At 46.3% G+C, this 19562-nt stretch overlaps 1 protein-coding gene across 9 annotated transcripts in view; it reads right to left on the bottom strand.

Annotated features, from left to right (window-relative positions):
- Positions 1-19562, bottom strand: part of Mgat5 (alpha-1,6-mannosylglycoprotein 6-beta-N-acetylglucosaminyltransferase) — a 292499-nt gene that overhangs the window by 160893 nt on the left and 112044 nt on the right. The gene's annotated exons all lie outside the window — the stretch shown is intronic.

Genomic DNA, 19562 nt, shown 5'->3' with positions numbered 1-19562 from the left:
ATACATATACTCATTTGATAAAAATAAACATTAAACTCCAAAATTGCATCTACCCTTTGACCCAGCCATTTGGAACCTTAAAAAATTCTTCCAAGAGAATGACCAGAGATGCAAGATTCATGTGTACTACAATGACTTTTTATAGGAGAAAAAGAGGAAAAATAAATTAAAGAGACCTAGCTGATAAAAAGGAGCCAAGTGCTTACTTTTAACTAAAGCTTTTGAAAAATAATAAAAACACAAACAACAACTCCATTAAAACCAGGTTTTAAAATTGTAGAGAATACAATTATTATATTTTTCATGCAATCCTGTACATGCATAGAAAAAAATCCTGGAAGGAAATGGCTATGTTAATAGCCATGTGCTCAAGATGACAGAGTCCTAAGTCATTTTATTTCTTATTTATTCTTTTCGGTATTTACTAAATTTCCTACAGTAAATTTGTATTACTTTGTCAGATACTATTAAAATGTTTTTTAAATCTGTGAAACAACAACAACAACAACAACAACAACAAAAAACTAAAGTGAAAAAATAATTCTTACTTCTTCTCTAAAGACAATGACCTCATTGAATCTACCTCTCCTCTATGGTCCATTTATACATGCACACACACACAGTTTTCTGCTATATGAAGATTCAGCTTGTAATGGCTTTGGGGGCTAGAGGTAGCATGAATCTCATATTCAATGCTTCATCCTGGTGCATGGTGGCCAAGTAAGCACCCTACCACCAAGCTATAGCCTCACCTGCAAAAAGACGGTTGGACTTACTTTAGATGGTGCAAAAGAAACAGCCATGTGTCAGAGACCACGCTTGAAATGCTTTTGAACTTGGATCTTTCCCCAAGCCGGTGATGCACAGTCTGGTCCTCTCTTGTGATGCTGGGGATAAGCCACAACTCCCAGTCACATGAACAGGAGGGCAAACAACCAATACTGTGCAGCTGAATGCTGTGTTGCTAAGGAGGGATGGGATGCTCACAGCCCAGGTTTCCCCATACATTTTTGGTTTACTGATACCTTGGACTTGTTGATTGTGTGTGTGTGTGTGTGTGTGTGTGTGTGTGTGTGTGTGTGTGTGTAACCCCACTTGCAAGTTCAAGGGCATCTATGTTGCCTAACAGGAAAATCCAAGGGCACTGTTCACTGGCAAAATAACCCAAAATATCTAAGTTCATAAAAGATAGCATCCTTTATATTTGATGATGTTTTGTTTTGGAGGAAGGATCTCAAGTATGTCAGGATGGCTTTGAACTCATTATACAGACAAGGATGGCCTTGAACTTCTGATCCTCTGCCTCCACCTCCTGAGTGCTGGGATTACAGGTGCGCACCACCATGGCCAGTTTATACAGTGCTGGGATTACAGGTGCGCACCACCATGGCTAGTTTATACAGTGCTGGGGATAGAATCCAGCAGCTTTGTGCATGCTAGGCAAGTGTACTACCAACTGGACTGCATCCCCAGCTCCAACATTGGAGATACTTAAGATTAAGTCCAAACCAAAGGGTCCAGGCTCTTGTTCTACCTTCTAGTCATGAGTCTTAAGCTCTTTTCACGATTAAATGTCCCACGGATGATCTTTCAATGCAATATTCAAGGAAGTACAACCATCTCAGTCAATATCTGTGGATACCCACAGTATACCAGGAAGTCCCGAATGGGCCCTGAGTTCTACTTTATGCTTCCTCCACACTGGGCAGATAATGCATCTTCTCTCACCTTGACACTCTTGTCTGTAAAAATAGGATATATGTTTTACACATCTGCTTGGAGGAATTGGTAAAGTATTTAAAAATGATGATTTGTGCTTATGGGTGTTAGGCTCTCCAAAATCAAGTTATTCTTTTAAATCAATTTTATTAACATTCCACAAATGCAGTGGGTTATACACCGGTGTCATAGACTACACACTGCACTAGAAGTAATACTGTTCATTTAAACCAGGGTCAGCTAGCTTTTTCTTGGAAGAGGTAGAGAATAAACATTTTTGGCATGGTGAACCATATAGCTTCCTTTGTAACCATTCAATTCTGGTCCTGTAACACAAATGTAGCCACAGGCAGTAAACTCACCAACAGGCATGGCTATATTCAATTAGAACTTCACACCCCATTGCTAGGACTGTTCAAATAAGGCTAGCAGTGTACACCAAAGACCTTGCAAAGCTGTACTTCCTTGATTTGGGGAAAATGTCAGAACGTCTCAAGCTCATTGGCTCCTAAAATGTCATGAAATTCTAGCTATGGAAGAAGAAATAAAGATCAGGTAACTTTTCTAGAAATCCCACTGTAGGCCAAGGCAGCTGTGTGTACAGATCCCTGGGTCATGGGGCATGGTTCTGCTGGTATCTGGGCAGATGGCTGAGCTGGGACTTGCACTTTCTAAAATGACTTGGCCCAAATTGTCCTGATGGTTATCTCTGATCCCACTCGAAGATTCATACTCACATTGCTACACACATTGTCCCTCACTGTTGGGAGGCAGCTGGTGAACACATCCACACCCCGCAGGATTCTGACACCCTTCACCCATGTGCCCTTTTTCAGCCCAGCAGAAATTTAAATGGTAGGTAATACAGTTTAGTCAACTGTCTGAGACCTGTTTTTTATTGTTACAAAGTAACTGAGAAAATTAGTCTGAGGGAGGAAAGGGTTGCCTTGGCTGGAGGTGTGAGTGATCAGAGTCCTCACGGCATGGATAGCACAGGGGCAGGAGCATGATGCCTGTGGTCACACTGTATCCCAGTCAGAACACAGAGATGAATGTTGGTGCGCAGCTCCCTTTTCTTCCCCTTTTTATTCAGTCCCAACTCCAGCCATGAGCAGTGCTACCCACATTCCGAGTGGACCTTCCGGTCTCGGTCACACCTTTCTTGGAAACATCCCCAGGGACCTATCCAGGTGTGTTTCCATGATAACCCTACTCCCAGTCAACTGATAAAGAAGATTAGCATCACAGTGTCCATGGGCACTTTCAGTTTGGCTAATAAGCTCCCTTCCTCAGGAGATTAGATGTCATTACAGTGTTTCTTAAATACACCCCACCAGAACGTGGCTTGGAGCTTTGGGAAGGCCGGTTCCCCTCTCTGGAACCTTCTCTAGATAGCCCTTAGGCTCCACTCTACCTTATAGAGGTCTTAGCTCAGTGTTTCTTCTAAAGAGAGGCTTTCCTGACACCAGCCAACACCACCATCCTCCATCACGACTGGACCAATTGCACATTTACATATCCATTTATATTCATACAACAACATTTCTAGCACGTCATCTCCAGGGAAGGAGTGACCTGGTTTTAATCATTTTGCTCTCTCCAGCATCCTGGGAAGGGCCTGGCAGGGTCAGGCACTTAGGGCATCCAGCAGATAAACCAACTCAGTCTGTCCCTAGGTGGGGAGAGAACGGCTGTGGCCTTGTGGCCAGCTCTAATTCCTAAAATTTCAACAGTCCAACTGCATCCCTCTTCCTGACAGGGAGGAAGCGGTGTTTTCTGAGTCTCCTTTGAAAACACAACCCAGTAAGTAATTCACTTACACAGGTAAGCAGGGACTTGGCTTGCTTCGGCCACTGGGAGCCTGCAGGCATGAAAATCACAGCTCAATGAATCCCCAGGTGTCCTGGACGACAGCTCAGTAGCCCAGAGCACAGCTTGGCCCTGGCACACAGAGACTGTAGGCATTCTTGGCCAACTCAGCTGCTACTAATGGCCCTGTGCCCCGGAGAAACAACTGTCCTCCTGGCAGGCACAGTCACGAGCCAAAAGCCACCTTCTCAATCCTCACAGCATTCCTGGGTAGTACAGGGAAGGCAGTTAATCTCTGTCACCGTGTCACTCAGTTCTAACAGAAGCCAGAAATAGAAGATGATCAGCTTCAACCCTGTCTCTGGGAATACCAATCTGTCTCCCCCGAGCTGGGCTTCGAAAAGCCACGGAGGAGGGCTGACTCGGAGCCCCAGCCAGGTGGCTCCCTTCAGTGGCAGATACGATCAGACCCAGCTTATACTAATCTTTTCGCTGCCCCGACCTAACTGCACGCTAAAATGAAGTTTTAAATATTTACTTTGTTCTCTGAAAATCTTGCTATAACTTGTAATGCTTGCCTTAACCATTCTTAATGAAAGCAATTATCCAGAAGTCTCTATTAGCACAGAGTTTAGACAGGTTAATAACTGTCTTCCCTTGAGAGCAAAATACTCCCCACTAGGAAGTCCCCTCCCTATGTGCAGTGAGAAGGCCCGGTGTGTGTGTGTGTGTGTGTGTGTGTGTGTGTGTGTGTGTGTGTGTGTGTGTGTGTGTGTGTGTGTGAAGCACTGTCCTGGGTGTCCCCAAGTTTGCTGTAACAGGAGATGTAGGAGCTGTGTGACATCTACAGAGGAAAGATTCCTATAGGCCATATCCACCCCCAGGTGGCTGCAGAGTTTGAAGACCACCCCTAAAAGTCACACACATCCAATGGATTCTTTCAGGGGAAAGCTGAGAGTTAAACACATGACGGGGCTGGAGAGATGTGCTCATCGGTTAAGAGCACTGGCTGTTCTTCCAGAGGACCCGGGTTCAATTCCCAGCAACCACACAGTAGCTCACAACTGTCTGTAACTCCAGTTTCAGGGGATCTGACACCTTCACACTAATGTGCATAAAAATAAAATTAAAAAGAAAAAAGAAACACATAACAAGGGGCTGGGGAAATGGCTCAGTTGGTAACACACACACACACAGAAAATAGCTGAAGTTATAGATTAGTGGTCGAGTACTTGCTTAGTATGTATGAGGCCCCGAGTTACCCCCCCCAGCACTATAAAAAGCCACCAGCAACTGATCGTCATGTAGACCACCTAACGGTAGATGCTCTGGATATGCAAAGTCAAAAAGCACAGCTCAACAGAAAACCCCCCAGTTGGTTCTGTACTTTTAAGTCTCACAGTCTAGAAAGAGTCTGCGGAAACACGCATCACTGGAAACAGGTAAAGAAGAAAACCGCAAAAGACAGGAGAGCACGTGGGAGAGAACAGATGCTGACGGTGGCTGTGGACTGTCTGCGGGAACAATACCATATGTGAGCCGACATCATCGCTGTCTGCACATACCTCATTAAGCCGAATTAGAGTCAGTGATGGCTGTCACCTTCTGATCAAAACAAACAAGCCTAATTTCAGCGTGTCCAAGCCCTACCTCTGATACAAAGAAGAACCCTACACTGAGGCTTTAGTCCCAATGCCAGTGAAGTCATCTCTAGGACTGAGGGTACATTTGATCAGTTGGTAGAGTGCTTGTCTAGCATGCAAGAAACCTGGAGCGGATTCTTAGCGATGCGTAAACAGGTGTGATGGTGTGGACCCCCGTAACCCCAGCACGCCAGAGGTGGAGGGAGGCAGGAGGATCAGGAGTTTGAGGTAATCCTTGACTACGTAACAGGATCGAGACCAGCCTGCTCAAATAAATAAGTAAATGCATAAAGGTTAATACCTCTAATTCATGTGAGTGGATAGAACTTCTCAGAAATCTTACATTATTTTATAATGAATCACTAAGAAACAGCAGAATGATGACCTTAGTGTGGCATCTCACCCTTCAAAATGTGAGATGCACTTTCCCTTTTGACAACATAGCAGTCAGACTTCCAGGGGCTTTTTAGGAATTCCCAAACCAGGAGTGGCAGGCATCTACTCCAGAAGTGAAGATATGGCCACCCACGCTGTGAAGGATCCTCCATACAGAGGTCGAACTGATGTGTGCAAGAAGAGGCTGCTCAGGTGGACAAACACTTACTGTGCATCTCTGCTCACATTGGCTCCCGGCCACACGGTGAACTTCCTGTATTGTTTGATTGGCCTGTTGCTTCCATGGTTAGTCTTTGTCTTGTCAGACTGGGTTTAGCATCTCTCAGAGACACACCTCTGGGCCTGTCTGTGAGGGCATCTCCAGAGCAGCTGAACTGAGAAAGGGAAGCCCACCCTGAATGTGGGCAGCACCATCCCACTGGCTGGAGTTCTGGACTCAATAAAAAGGAGAAAGTGAACCAGACACCAGCCTTCATCTCTCTGCTTCCTGACTCCAGGACGCAATGTGACCAGTCAATTCATGTTCTTGCAGCCAGGACTGTCCAGCCATGATGGCCTGCACTCTTGAACTGTGAGACGAAGCAAAGCCTTCCCCGCCCCAAGTTTTTTCTCTTTTTATTTATTCATTTTTATTTTATGTGCATTGCTGTTTTGCCATGGGTGTCAGGTCCCCTGGAACTGGAGTTACAGACAGTTGTGAACTGAAATGTGAGTGCTGGAAATGGAACTTGGGTCCTCTGGAAGAACAGTCAGTGTTCTTAACCACTGAGCCATCTCTCCAGCCCCCCTAATTTTTTTTTTCTTTTGGCCAGACATTTTGTCACAGCAATAGGGAATTAGTGCAAGTTCAGTTTCCTTAACCATCCTGTCAGATGGGCATTACTACCCCACGCCACAGAAGAGGAAGCTCGGACGAGGGAAGGGTAACAAGCATGCCCACTGCCGAGCGTGAAAGGCAGAGATGGGGCTTAAACCTGGCCTTCTGGTTCTGAAAATATGCTTTTCATGGTCGTTTCTCCCCCACAGGACTAGAACCAAAGATTCAACTGCTTTTAAACGAATATGCCCAAACTAATAGGCTTGGAGTAAAGTACTGTACATTCCTTCGGATCCCCAGCTACCCAGGGACCACAAACCTTCATTGGATGGTCTCCTTAACAAGGAAGTCACCAGGGTATCCACAAAACTACACCTTTGGGGATCAGGATGGTGTCTCACTTCCTCCCATGGCCACCATGTCCCCATGGTTCCAGCTTCTCCTTGATGTGGGTCTCAAATCTCTTCCCTCAGGCCTCATTCATTTATCCACTTTCAGTGCTTTATCTCATTCTTAGATCACTGGAACTCTCCCACCTGGCATTGGAAGTTCTTTATTGATCTGTATGAATTATAACTAATGGGCTTTATGACATTTCCATACATTTGTTGTTGTTGAATATTACTTTAACTATGTAAAGATGTGTTACATTTGTTTATGATGCAGAATATTATGTTAACTGTGTAAAGGTGTGTTACATTTGTTTATGCTGCATTTGTTTAACTATGTAAAGAAGTGTTACATTTATTTATGCTGTACTTGTTTAATTATGTAAAGATGTGTTACATTTATTTATGCTGCATTTGTTTAACTATGTAAAGATGTGTTACATTTATTTATGCTGCACTTGTTTATGTAAAGATGTGTTACATTTATTTATGCTGCATTTGTTTAATTATGTAAAGATGTGTTGCATTTGTTTCACCTTGCTTGCCTAAGGCACCTGATTGGTTTAATAAAAGTTGAATGGCCAACAGCTAGGCAGGAGAGGATAGGTGTGGCTGGCGGGCAGAGAGAATATGTAAGAGGGGGAATCTAGGCTGGGGGGAGGAGAGAATGAGGGAGATACCTGGTACCATCCAGCAAAGCAGCCGTTAGACACAGAGGAAGCAGGAAAAGTAAGACATACAGAAGGAAGAAAAGGTAAAAAGCCCCAAGGCAAAACATAGACGAAGAGGAAACAGGTTAAATTAAGATATAAGAGCTAGCTAGAAACAAGCAGAAGCTATGGCCAAGCATTCATAAAAAGTCTCTATGTCATGATTTGGGAGCTGGCTGGAGGCCCAAAGAAAGCCTGCTACAATGTGTATAATGTATTTTGCTACAATGTGTATAATTTATTTTGCTATAATGTGTATAATATATTTTGCTACAATGTGTGTAATGTATTTTGATCACATCACCCCATTACCCTCTTGTCCTCCCCATTCCTATTGATTGCTTTTTTTTTTTTCAACTAGTTTCCTTGTCTACTTTCATTTTTTAAAGCTCACCTATTGAGTTTAATCCAGGTTGCTAACAGGAGTATGGGTGTGGTGAGTTACAGGTACAGAGGCGCCTACCAGTGGCCACACCACTGAAGGAAGTATTACTCCTCCCTCAGCAACCATTAACCGCCCACAGATCTCAGAGTGGGACAGGGCCTAAGAGCTCCACCTCCACCCTTTTTAAAAGGTTTATTTTAATTTATATATGAGAGAGAGAGAGAGAGAGAGAGAGAGAGAGGAAGCACATGTGCTTGTGGGTGCATGTATAGGTCAGAAAGAGATGTCTGAACCCCTGGAGCTGTAGTTACAGGTGGTTTGTGAGGTGCCTGATGTAGGTCTAAGAACTGAACTCTGATCCTCTTGAAGATCAGTGCTCTTAACCACTAGGTACCTCTTCAACCACCATCTTGGTTTTGAGATAGAAACTCATACAGGCCAGCTGTTCTGATTAGTTTGTCAACTCGACATAAGCTAGGATCATCTGGAAAGAGAGACATCTTGGTGGAGAATTGTTCCCAGAGATTGGTCTGTAGGCAAGTCTATGGGGGTATTTTCTTGATTGATGATTAATGTAAGTGGGCCCAGCTCACTGTGGGTGGTGCCACCCCTGGGCAGATAGTCCTGGGCTAAAGTTTCAGTCGCTGAAATAAACCCGTTCCTACCTTAAATTGGTGTTGTCCAGTGTTTTATCACACCGATAGAAAGCAAACGAATACACAAGCCATCCTTGAACTCTCATCACACAGCAGAAGACGACTTTGAACTCCTGACCCTCTTACTGCTACCTCCTGAGCGTAAGGATCCTGACAGGCTTGCGACACCACAGCAGGCTTGGGCAGTGCTGAGGACAGAGCCCCAGGCTTCCTGTGTGAGAGGCCAACTCTCTATCACTCGCGCTGCCTCCCTAGCCTCACGTTGTCCCCACCTGAGGTCTGAATGGACCCTTCCCATGCACCTCCCTGCCGCCTGCGCATTCACTATTGCTGGAGAATCACCGCTCATCGCTTCCCCCTCCAGCCTGAACCTTCCTCTTCAGCCAATACTCGCAGAACAAAGCAGACGCTTCATACTTTTCTCCAGAACGCTCCTCGTGAACAACTCCAACCTATCTTTTTTCTCCAGGTGCCCTAAATACGCCGGGGTGGGTACTTCATGCTGTAAAGTCGATCTTTGGGGGCCTAACTTGCTTTCCCCGAGTCATTAAATGTACCCTCTCGTATCATGGTAATTATATACACACTCTGCTTCAAGCTAATAAAATGGGGTTTCTTCTACCCGACATTGCGCAGTTTAAAGCCATTGTCTCTATTCCGAATCAGTGGCTCTTTCACAAAAAGAAATAATTACCTTTCATATAAGCAGAAGCAAAAATGTGCCCTGCCAAAACTGCACTGGTTGTGGGCCAGGAGAGGCGTTAAGGTCAGGATTCCAAAATAAGCTTTGCAAGTTGAGGGTGTAATCTGTTTTGTTGGAGGTCTCCAGGACCAGATGCAAAGCTAAACAGGGCAAGAGGTGAGGGAAACACTGCAAACAAGCTGCCTTGAAGGAAAAAGACGTTCAAGACTCTTCTGTGCAAGCAGGAAACCTTAACACGGGAACCATGGATCCATTTATACTTTCCTCTATTACTATTGTTGGTTTTAAAATACTTTATTTTTAAATTATGTATATATGGGGAGCGGGGATGTGCAAGTGAGTGCAGGTACCCGCAGAGGCCACAAGAGGGTGTTGGATCCGCTGGACCTAATGTGAGTGCTAGGAACCAAATTTGTGAAGTTGGTTCTCTCCTGCAACTTTTATATGGGTTTCAGGAACTGAACACTGGTCACTAGGCCATCTGGTCAACACTGAACCATCTTGTCAACCCTGAACTGAACATCTGTCTTCCCCGACCATCACCAGGACTATTATCTATCATGAGATTTGCAGTGAAACCTTAGAGATGGGGGGCCTCTTGGCACAGCATGGCTGACATTTGAGGCTGGAGAATCCTCTGCTGTGTGGGCTGCTCTGGATACCGGAGGCTGTTAGGCAGCATTCTCCCAGCTGGGACAACCACAACTCCAGAAAGTGCCAAGTGTTCCCCAGGGGTGTGAACGTGCCCAGAGCGGAGAATGGCTGCTGGGGACACACAGCCCCAAGGGCCGGCTCCGATTGCTTCGCTTGAACTGCCTTCTTCTTTTTAATTACAAAAATCAAAACACCCTTGACCACACCAAGTGAAAAACCACACCAGCAATAGATTCCTACCAAAGATTCGAACAAGTATCTAGGTTTTTTTTCTTAATGTGCATGTGTGTGTACACGCATGTACATGTGTATGCATACACTTGTATTCACACGCATGTGGAGGTCAGAGAAAGAGTTCACCTGGATGTTTGCTCTTCCTCGGGGGCTGTCTATCTTGGGGTGTGTATGTGGCTTATGTGTGTGGATGTGGAATGGCCATGAACATGTGTGTGGTCAGGAGGAGGGTGGAGTTCTCTTATCTCTCACCCTCTACCTTATTCCCTTGGGACAGGGTCTCTCACTGAACCTAGAGCTAAGCTGGTAGGCAACAAGGCCCAGCAGTCCTGTGTCTACCCTCATAGTATTGAGTGACAGGCACTGCTTTTTATATGAGGGCTGGAGATTTGAACTCGGGTCCTCAAGTTTGTACTGCAATCATTCTTAGCCACTGAGCCATCTTCCCCAGTCCATCTTACTTTTTAGACTGACCTGGAACTGGCCTAGTAGGGTAGGCTGGCTGGCTAGAGAGCCTTGGGGATCCACCCCTTGATTCCCCAGCAAGGGGATTACAAGTGTGCAAACCCACACCTGGTTTTTTTCTCTCTCTCCCCTTCTCTCTTTTTTTTATCTTTCTCTTTAACATGGGTTCTGGGGATCAAATTCAGGGTCCCCATGCTTACAAAGCAGCACTTTTCAGTCGCGCTACCTCTCAGCACTGTATTTTAGTTCTTTAGAATAAAAAATCAAAACACCCCTGACCACACAAAGTAAAAACCACACCGGCAATATCATGCCCCTTCTTCAAAGACGAGGAAATACAGACCTGTTTTCAAGTGCTCACTGCGGCCTTTGCAAGCAACAGAACAGAAAGCCGCAGTGAACCATGTTTGTGTTGTGCTCAAATGAAAAGGAAAGCTCCTTGTAATCCCATCTCTCCTGGCCCAGCCCAGCATCTGGGGCCCCGCTCAGCCGGACAATCCCTGACCCTGGGAAAGTGACCTGGTGAGCCACAGCCTGGGCCTGGGTGGGGAGCTGGGACACTTCAGGTGCTACTTCAACGCAAGTACTACCATGGGCTCACAAACAAGGAGGGAACACAGGTGTAACTTAATTTCAAGGTCCATTAGCAGCACAGAGGGGGGAATTATGCCGCTAAAGGCAAGTCCTGGAACTCAGCAGGGACCTTTTTCAATTTTCAAACGGTAAGAACAATAATTATGGTGGTTGTTTTTCAGAACAGCATCCAGGTTCAAAGACACGGCACTTCCATCCCAAGTATTGGATAACACCGTGTGGGGCAAATGTGATCTGAGAAATGAAGGGCTGCCTAAGAGTCAGGTTGGATTAACTACCAAAAAAAAGTCAGGGAGTTGTGCCTGAATGCAGGATTTTGTGCCTGCGTTCCCCAACTGACCTTGCAGCTGTAGTGAACATAATACAGCATGCATACCACCATTGCAATTTTGGCTTTTAGGGAACAGTCAACAGCAGCCACTCACTCAACTGGTTGTTGTTGTAAGTATCGTGGCTAATATTCACCTCCATCTCAACAGGATCTAGAACCATCTAGAAGACATACTTCTGTACATATCTGTGAGGAAGTTTCTGTATTGGGTTAGTTGAAGTGGGAAGACCCAGTCTAAATGTGGTGGGCCATGCCAGTCTATGGGCTGGGATGCTGGATTGAATAAAAAGGAGAGAGTGAGCTGAGCGACACTATTCACTTCCTGACTGGACACCAGGTGAGCAGCCCTCGCATGCTCTTGTCACGTGGCTTCCCCCAGCACCACGGACTGAACCCCGAACTGTGAGCAAAGTTAACCCTTCCCTAAGTTTTTTTTTCTGTCACAGCAATGAGAAAATTAACTAACACAGTTGAGTAAACGAACACACGTGTGCCCACACCCAAGCCTCTTTTGTAGAGGTGTGTGGTAAGCGGTGCCCTATCTAGGATGCTACAGTCGAAAGGTGCCAACTGTCATACTCAATGGAGGGTCCCCGGTATTGACTCATGGATGCTAAGCTCAGCCATGGCCAACAAGAGGAGTTAACTCCTTGAGCGGCATCTACTGCAGTCTGAGGAAGGGAAAGGAGATGCCAAGTTCTGCCTCCAAGCAAATCACCATCAGGTGGAACGGAGATCAGACTTGGTAAGAAGTTCCTCCAGTAAGACCCGTCCTCTGTGAGCAGAGTTGCTGAGTTCCGTCAGCGGGTAAGGAAGGCCTTGACCATGGCTGTATGGTCAGAATGAAGATTACCCATCCTCCCGAGCAAGTACGGTCACAATCACACATCTCCACTTACACTGCACCCCCGCCTCCAGTGTGGCCATGAAAGAACTACAGAGCCAGTCCTCTGTAAGCCATCACTTACAAAGCTAGAGAGAAGCAAAATACGTACCAAAAAACCTAAAGAGCAAACTAAGTACGACAGAACATGCATGTGTACGAAAATGCCCAGATGAAACCCATCACCTTGTACATTACACTAAAAATAAAACAAACAAAACTCTGTGTGTGTGTGTGTGTGTGTGTGTGTGTGTGTGTGTGTGTGTGTGAAGACAACCTTGACTGCTGCTTCTCAGGTGACTTCCTGCCTTCTATCTTTTTGCTTTCAAGACAGGACTGGCCTGGGACTTGGCAAGGAGGCTAGGCTGGCTGGCCAGCAAGCCCAGGGACCTGCCTGCCTCCTCCTCCTCCCCAGCACTGGGGTTACATAAACCACCACACCTGGGCTTTTTTAGTGTGGGTTTGGGGGATCAAACTCAGGTCCTCAGATTTGCAAGGCCAGCCCTTTACCAACTGAGCCATCTTCTCGGCCCTCAAAATACGTCTTTCTAAAAACCAAAGCACCATGTATCCCTTGTTTCTAGAGGGAGGGATCAAACCCAGAGCATCGAACTGCCTGGGAAAGTGTTCGACTCCTCAGCAATGCTCCTGGTCCCATGAAAGCAGAAACTTGGCAAGGGAGTACTCAAGCCCTTCCAGAAGATAAATCTGGGTAAATTAATTTACTTTGCGATCCAGGGGAGGGTGGGGACTTTTGTGATCTGCTCTCTCATTTCTTTGACTCCTCTTCCTCCCCAACAAGATAAACAGGGCTCGCAAATGTACTTTAATGTGATTTTTTTTATTTTAATAAAGTTTATTTTCCACCTAAATTTCTCTAAGGACACATTAGCTCTGGCAGAACAAAACTCAAGGGTGATAGATTTGGAAAAAAAGCCATTTTAGAGAAAAGTCACAGAGAACACAACTAAACAGAGCAAGGAAGGCGCGTGTACACACACACACACACACACACAGGCACACACATACACACACATACACGCACACACACAGGCTGGCTGCTCCTTCTAAGAAAATAAATCCAGTGAACACTCTTTCGATGACTGTGGTCCCCAATTTAGAAGCAGTTTACAGTCAAGCAGAAGATAGATCAGCAAGCAATAAGACACAATAGTAAGCAACCAGAAACATCAGCGAGCTGAGCGACACCGGAGAAGCCGTAAAGACGCGCCAGGGAGAGCGTTTCTGAGCAATTACCACATGTCTTCATGCTGGAAGGAAGAAAGAAAAACCTCACTTAAGTCGGGTTGGAACCCCATAAAAATGCACTCTCTTGCAGCTCCTGAGCCATTGCTGCGATGACAAGAGGGCTCTGAGGACCAACAGCATGGCCATGAACCAGCAAAAGCAACGGCGGGCTGCTCGTGGGTGAGAATTACTAATGTAGGACTCTTTCATCCTCCGCTAGAGCAACCTATCTGTCGGCACAGGAGACAGCAAAAAAAAAAAGCAAAGCAAAACAAACAAAACCCATGTACCGGTTAACTGACAAGACAGGAAGGAGCCTCCAGCATCAGGGGAAATGAAGGAGGCCATCGAGCACATCCGCACATTTTCCTAAGAAAGGGTTGCATCTGCGCACAGAGGGACCGCAGCACAAAACAGCAGACTCCAATACAGACAGAACGTCCCTGACCAGAAAGGTTGGGACACTCAGCTCACCTTCTCCAGGACCTTTTAGAAAATGGTAACACTTCCGTTATGGACTGTGGTGGTTTGAATGAGAATGGCCCCATGGGCTCTACATGAGGGATACTTGGTCCCCCGTTGATGGAACTGTTTGGGAAGGATGAGGGAACACGACCTGGAGGAGGGGGTGTGTCACTGGGCATAGGCTTTGAGGTTTCCAAAGTCCAAGCCATTCTCAGTGAGCTCCCACGGCTGTGTGTTTGTGAACTCTTAGCTACTGCTCCAGCACCACGCCTGCCTGCCTGCCGCCATGCTCTCCTTCATGATGGTCCTCGACTCTAATGCTCGGAAATCGTGAGCTCCAAAGTAAGCATTTTTTTTTTTAAGTTGCTCGGTCAGGGTGTTTTATCACAACCACAGCAAAGTAACTAAGGCACAGCTTTGGACCTTTGTGGTGACTCACAGACGGACACTGGAGGTGATGAAAGCGTGAAGGATTTCTTTCCCATAAGGTCTTAGAAGGGCGTGAAGTTCATCTTTGATTGTCAACTTGATGGGCTCTGGCATCTCCAAAAGGTGAGCTTCTGAGTTCACTGGGTTAACTGAGGTGGGAAGACCTGCCCTGAGAGTGGGACCATCCCATTGGCTGGGTTTGCAGATGGCACAGCAAGGTAAAGGCAAGCATTGGCCTCCCTCGGCTTCCTGTGGATGTCATGTGACCAGTTGCCTCACACCCATGCTGCCATCTTCTCCCTGCCAGAGCAAACTGAGCCAGAATGAGCCCCCTCCCCTCCAAAGTTGCTTTCATCAAGTCCGTTGGCATAGCAATGAGTAAAGGAACTGACGCACAGGGCATACAGGGCCTTGTGGAGGCTGTGGTACCAAGGGCGCTTCCCCTTCCAAAATACTGCAACTCAGGAAAACATGTCAAAGCACTTGCTCCTCAGAAATGCGAAGCAGATGAAATCAAGGTATGGACCCCGGAAGAACAGGAGCGTAAGAAGCTCTCTCTCTCTCTCTCTCTCTCTCTCTCTCTCTCTCTCTCTCTCTCTCTCTCTCTCTCTCTCTCTCTCCCTGCTTTCTTGAGGTCACAATCCATTTCTAGGAAGCTTCTCCTCCACAAGGTTCTTAGGCCTCAATCCCAACTCGCTCCAGGATATAACCTCCTGCAGAACCCCTCCCTAGTCATCCACAACAATCATATTTTGTTATGTTACATGTGTATATTCTCTCCCTAATTATCCAGTAAGAACACTGAAGGCATGGAGTGTGTCTAAACATGAGGATGCAAAGGCACGAACGTGAGGTTGATTATTACAAATGTAATTTGTGGTCTAGGGATCTGGCTCAGCTAGTTGAGTGCTTACCCAGTATGCACAAGACCCTGGGTTGCATTCTCACCATCCCATAAACCTGGTGTACCTCACGTCTGTAATCCCACCACTGGCAGTGGAGGCATGGACTTAAGAAGTTCAAAGTCGTGGCTACGTAAGACCAGGCTAGGAAACATGAGGCCACATGGTGGTTTGACCCTAATAGTCTCTGGCATTTGAACACGTGGTCCCCAGTTGATGGCATTGTTTGGGGAGGATGAGGAGGTGTGGTCTTGCTGGAGGACGTATGCCTTTGGGGAAGGGCTTTAAGAGTCTAGAGACTTGAACCATTTCTAGTGAACTTACTCTACTGCTCACTTGGGGTTCAAGATGGGAGCCTTCAGCGTCTGCCCCATCCACCAAGTCTGCTGCCTGCTGTCATGTTTCCCTGCCTAATGGACCCTTATCCCTCTGGAATGGCAAGCCAAATAAACACCTCCTTCTATAAGCTGCTTTGGTCATGATGTTTTATCACAGCAACAGAAAAGTAACTGATACAGACCCTGTCTCAAAACAAAGCAATTCTGACTCTCAATTTGCTCCTATTTCTAAAAACAACAACAACAAAAACCCACCCAGCATCTTTCTGATTTTTTTCTTTGTTAAAATTATGTATATATGAGTGAGTATGTTCACTTGAATGCGGATGCTCGCACAGGATAGAAGAAGGCATCAGATCCCCTGGGACTGGGATTACAGGTGGTTATGGGTGACCTGACATGGGAGCTGGGCACTGAACTTGCATCTTTTATATGCATTTAATCATGGAGCCATCTCCCCAGTCCTTCATTCTGGTATCTGTATTATATTAAATTCACTAAATATTATAAGCACATCCATAGTAGCTTCAATCTGAGTCAGCTTCCAGAAGGAGCCCTACAGACACTTGTTAACTGGTTACCAGCATCCCACTGGAAAGCATCTACCCCATGTCACTCCTGAGATCCCCAGGACACTGTGCCCTCCTGGGACCTGACACTCACAAAAAGCAGCCTCTCTCTATAGCCTGGTCTCAACCTTGGACAGCTAAAGGCCACAAGGTCCTATAGCAGGGAGAGAGGAATGGCATCAAAGTCTGTCCAGCCCCTTCGGTTACAGGATGTGGCTGACCAGGGCATGACAAGCTTAAGAAAATGGCTCAGTAGGTAAAGTGCTTGTCGCATGCCCACGAAGACTTGAGTATACACATAAAAATCCACCTAGAATCCCAGAACTGGGGAGGTCGGGGGCCAGTCAGGCCAGCCTGGTCAGTGTTCTCTAGGCCAGCGAGAGATCCTGTCCCCAAAGATAAAGCCTAAAGCAACTGAGAAAGAGAACCAGTGTTGACCTCTAACCTCCATATGCGTGTAGAAGAGTAAGAGACGCTGTATAGACCACTGTAGACATGAGTGTACACACACACACACACACACACACACACACACACACACACACACACACACTACCCTATCCTCCAAAGCAGGTCACACAGAACCATGCAGAAGTTCAGACTGGACCTCTCCACTTCCACTGGGCGTGGGCACTGTGAGCAGAGCCTGGGGAGGCACAGCACCCACTCATTAATAAGCCGCTCAACACAGTGGGAGGTTCCCTTGTCTAATTACAGAAACTGCTGGAAACGGCAAGAAAGACAGGATTTATTGCCTCGATGACACTGTCTCTGCGCTGTAATTAAAAGTTATTTTCAACACTTGGGTGAGATACTAGGATTATCAGAAATGTTGTTTGTGAATTAAGACTTGCTAAAAGGGCAAAGAGCCTGAGAAAAAGGCTCGGATAATGGGGAAAACAAACTGTTTTGACATTGAAAGGCAGGAAAGGGGAGAGAAAAATAGCTCCTACTTTTAGGTCGCCGAGTTGTCACAAGAGAGGAGAGAGAGAAAGCAGCTAGGCTGTGTGCGAACCCAGACTGCTTTTGGTTATTTATTTGTTTGTTGAGTTCAGGGTCCCAGTGTGGCATGGAACTGTGTTGCTTTGGGTGACCTTGAATTTCTGATCCTACCGCTTCCCCCTCCTAAACACAGGTACTGAGCGTGCTCCAGGCAGTGCTGGGGACAGCATCCAGGACTGTGTCTGACAGGCAAGCACTGGGCCAACAGAGCTACGTTCCTGGTCCCTTATAACTTGTCCTTTAAAAATTCAAAAGTAACTTAGCAACTTAACTTCGTCTTCCAAATTGTGTGTGTGTGTGTGTGTGTGTGTGTGTGTGTGTGTGTGTGTGTGTGTGTTGGTGGTGGGGGCATTTGGCCTGTATATATGTCTGTGCACCATGTGTGTGGTGGTATTGTGTTCCCCAAAATATTGTGTACTCTAATAAATCTATCTGGGGTCAGAGAACAGACAGCCACTAGATACAAAGGCTAGAAAATGGTGGCACTCACACCTTTAATCCTAGCATTCCAGAGATAGAAATCCCTCTGGATCTCTGTGAGTTCAAGGCCACATTGGAAATAGCCAAGCATGGTGACACACGCCTTTAATCCCAGAAAGCCAGCCTTTAATCCCAGGGAGTGGTGGTAGAAAGCAAAAAGATATATAAGGCGTGAGGACCAGAAACTAGAAGCATTTGGCTGGTTGAGATTTTGGCTGGTTAAGCATTCAGGCTTCTAGCAGCAGTTCAGCTGAGACCCATTTGGATGAGGACTCAGAAGCTTCCACTCTGAGGAAACAAGACCAGCTGAGGACCCGGCGAGGTGAGATAGCTGTGGCTTGTTCTGTCTCTCTGATCTACCAGCATTGACCCCAATAACTGGCCTAAGGTTTGATTTTATTAATAAGAACTTTTAAGATTCATGCTACACATGTGTGTACCTCATGTCTGAGAAGGCCATAAGAGGGCATCAGTTCCCCTAAAACTGTTGTGAGTCATCATGTCGGTGCTGGGAACCAAACCCAGGACCTCTAGAACAGCAACAAGTGCTCTTAACAGCTGAGCCATCTCTGCATCCCCTTAACTTTATCTTCTAATCACAGCTGGGGAACACCCCATACCAGGCGTCGAGACAGCTTTTCACAGCCACCAACCCACAGTGCCTCACCACCAACCCTACACCAGACACTACGATCATTGCGCCAAGAGGAATTGGGACTCACATACAAACAGGCCAGGGGCAGACTCCAAGGTGTTATGATGCAATGGGGGATTCAAGGCAAACTGTGGACAGTAGCCTTTGGTATAAGACTTAGGTTTTGCTTTTAACCATTGTTCTTCTCTTGTTTAAGATTCCAGTTTTGAGAAGGGGGCAGGCAAGACGCATCCCTGTGGAAATCACATGAAAGTGTCCATGCGTGCTCACAGTATCAGGCCGGAAGAAGGCCCTTCCACCTCCCCTAGCCCTCTAGACACACACAGAGGCTCTGCATACAGTGGCAACCGTGCATCAGCAAGAAGAGGGAGAGAAGCCACAGCAGGTGGTTAGGTAGCCCGTCACCTTGAACTTCCAGGATCTGGGGGCTTCTGTCTATTACACGGGCTACCTGGTGTTGACTCTTATTTCTTGAGACAAGGTCTCACACAGCTCAGGCTGCCTTCAAACTCACTATACCACAGAGAATGACCTTGAATTCCTGATCCTCCTGCCTCCACCTTGAGTACTCAAATTACAGGCATGCACCTCCACAGTGGTTTATGAGGCACAGGGGATTGAATTCTGGGCTTTGTACATGCTAGCTGGGCGCCCTACCAATTGAACCACCCTCCAGCCTCTACGTTTCCTTTCTTTCTTTCTCTCTTAGAACTGTGGGGGAACCCAGTCATGACACTTAACCTCCACTTATGGGCAGAGAGTTCTCCTCACTTGCCAGAGTAACATCTCTGTAATGAGAAATTATTTTGCATTCTTCCATTTTTTTCCCTTTTACATATGAATTTATTCATTCATTTCTATCTGCCTGCAGCCACTGACAGTTTATTTCACACTCTGTTACAAAGCAGTACTATCTTATCTTCTGTTAAATCCCTCAGCTTTGGCCTTTATGTGTTTTAGCTTCCTGGGAGGTTCTCCTATAGCCCAGGACAGCCCCAAACTCACTGTACTGATGAGGATGACCTTGAACTCCTTAATGAACTCCCACACTCTGGGGCTGGGATTGCAGGAGTGCACTGCCACATT

Source organism: Peromyscus maniculatus, chromosome 11 (genome assembly GCF_049852395.1).
Source record: "Peromyscus maniculatus bairdii isolate BWxNUB_F1_BW_parent chromosome 11, HU_Pman_BW_mat_3.1, whole genome shotgun sequence".
Classification (NCBI taxonomy): domain Eukaryota; kingdom Metazoa; phylum Chordata; class Mammalia; order Rodentia; family Cricetidae; genus Peromyscus; species Peromyscus maniculatus.
Note: the sequence above shows the minus strand (reverse complement) of the source record. Positions and strands in the feature narration are given on the sequence as shown.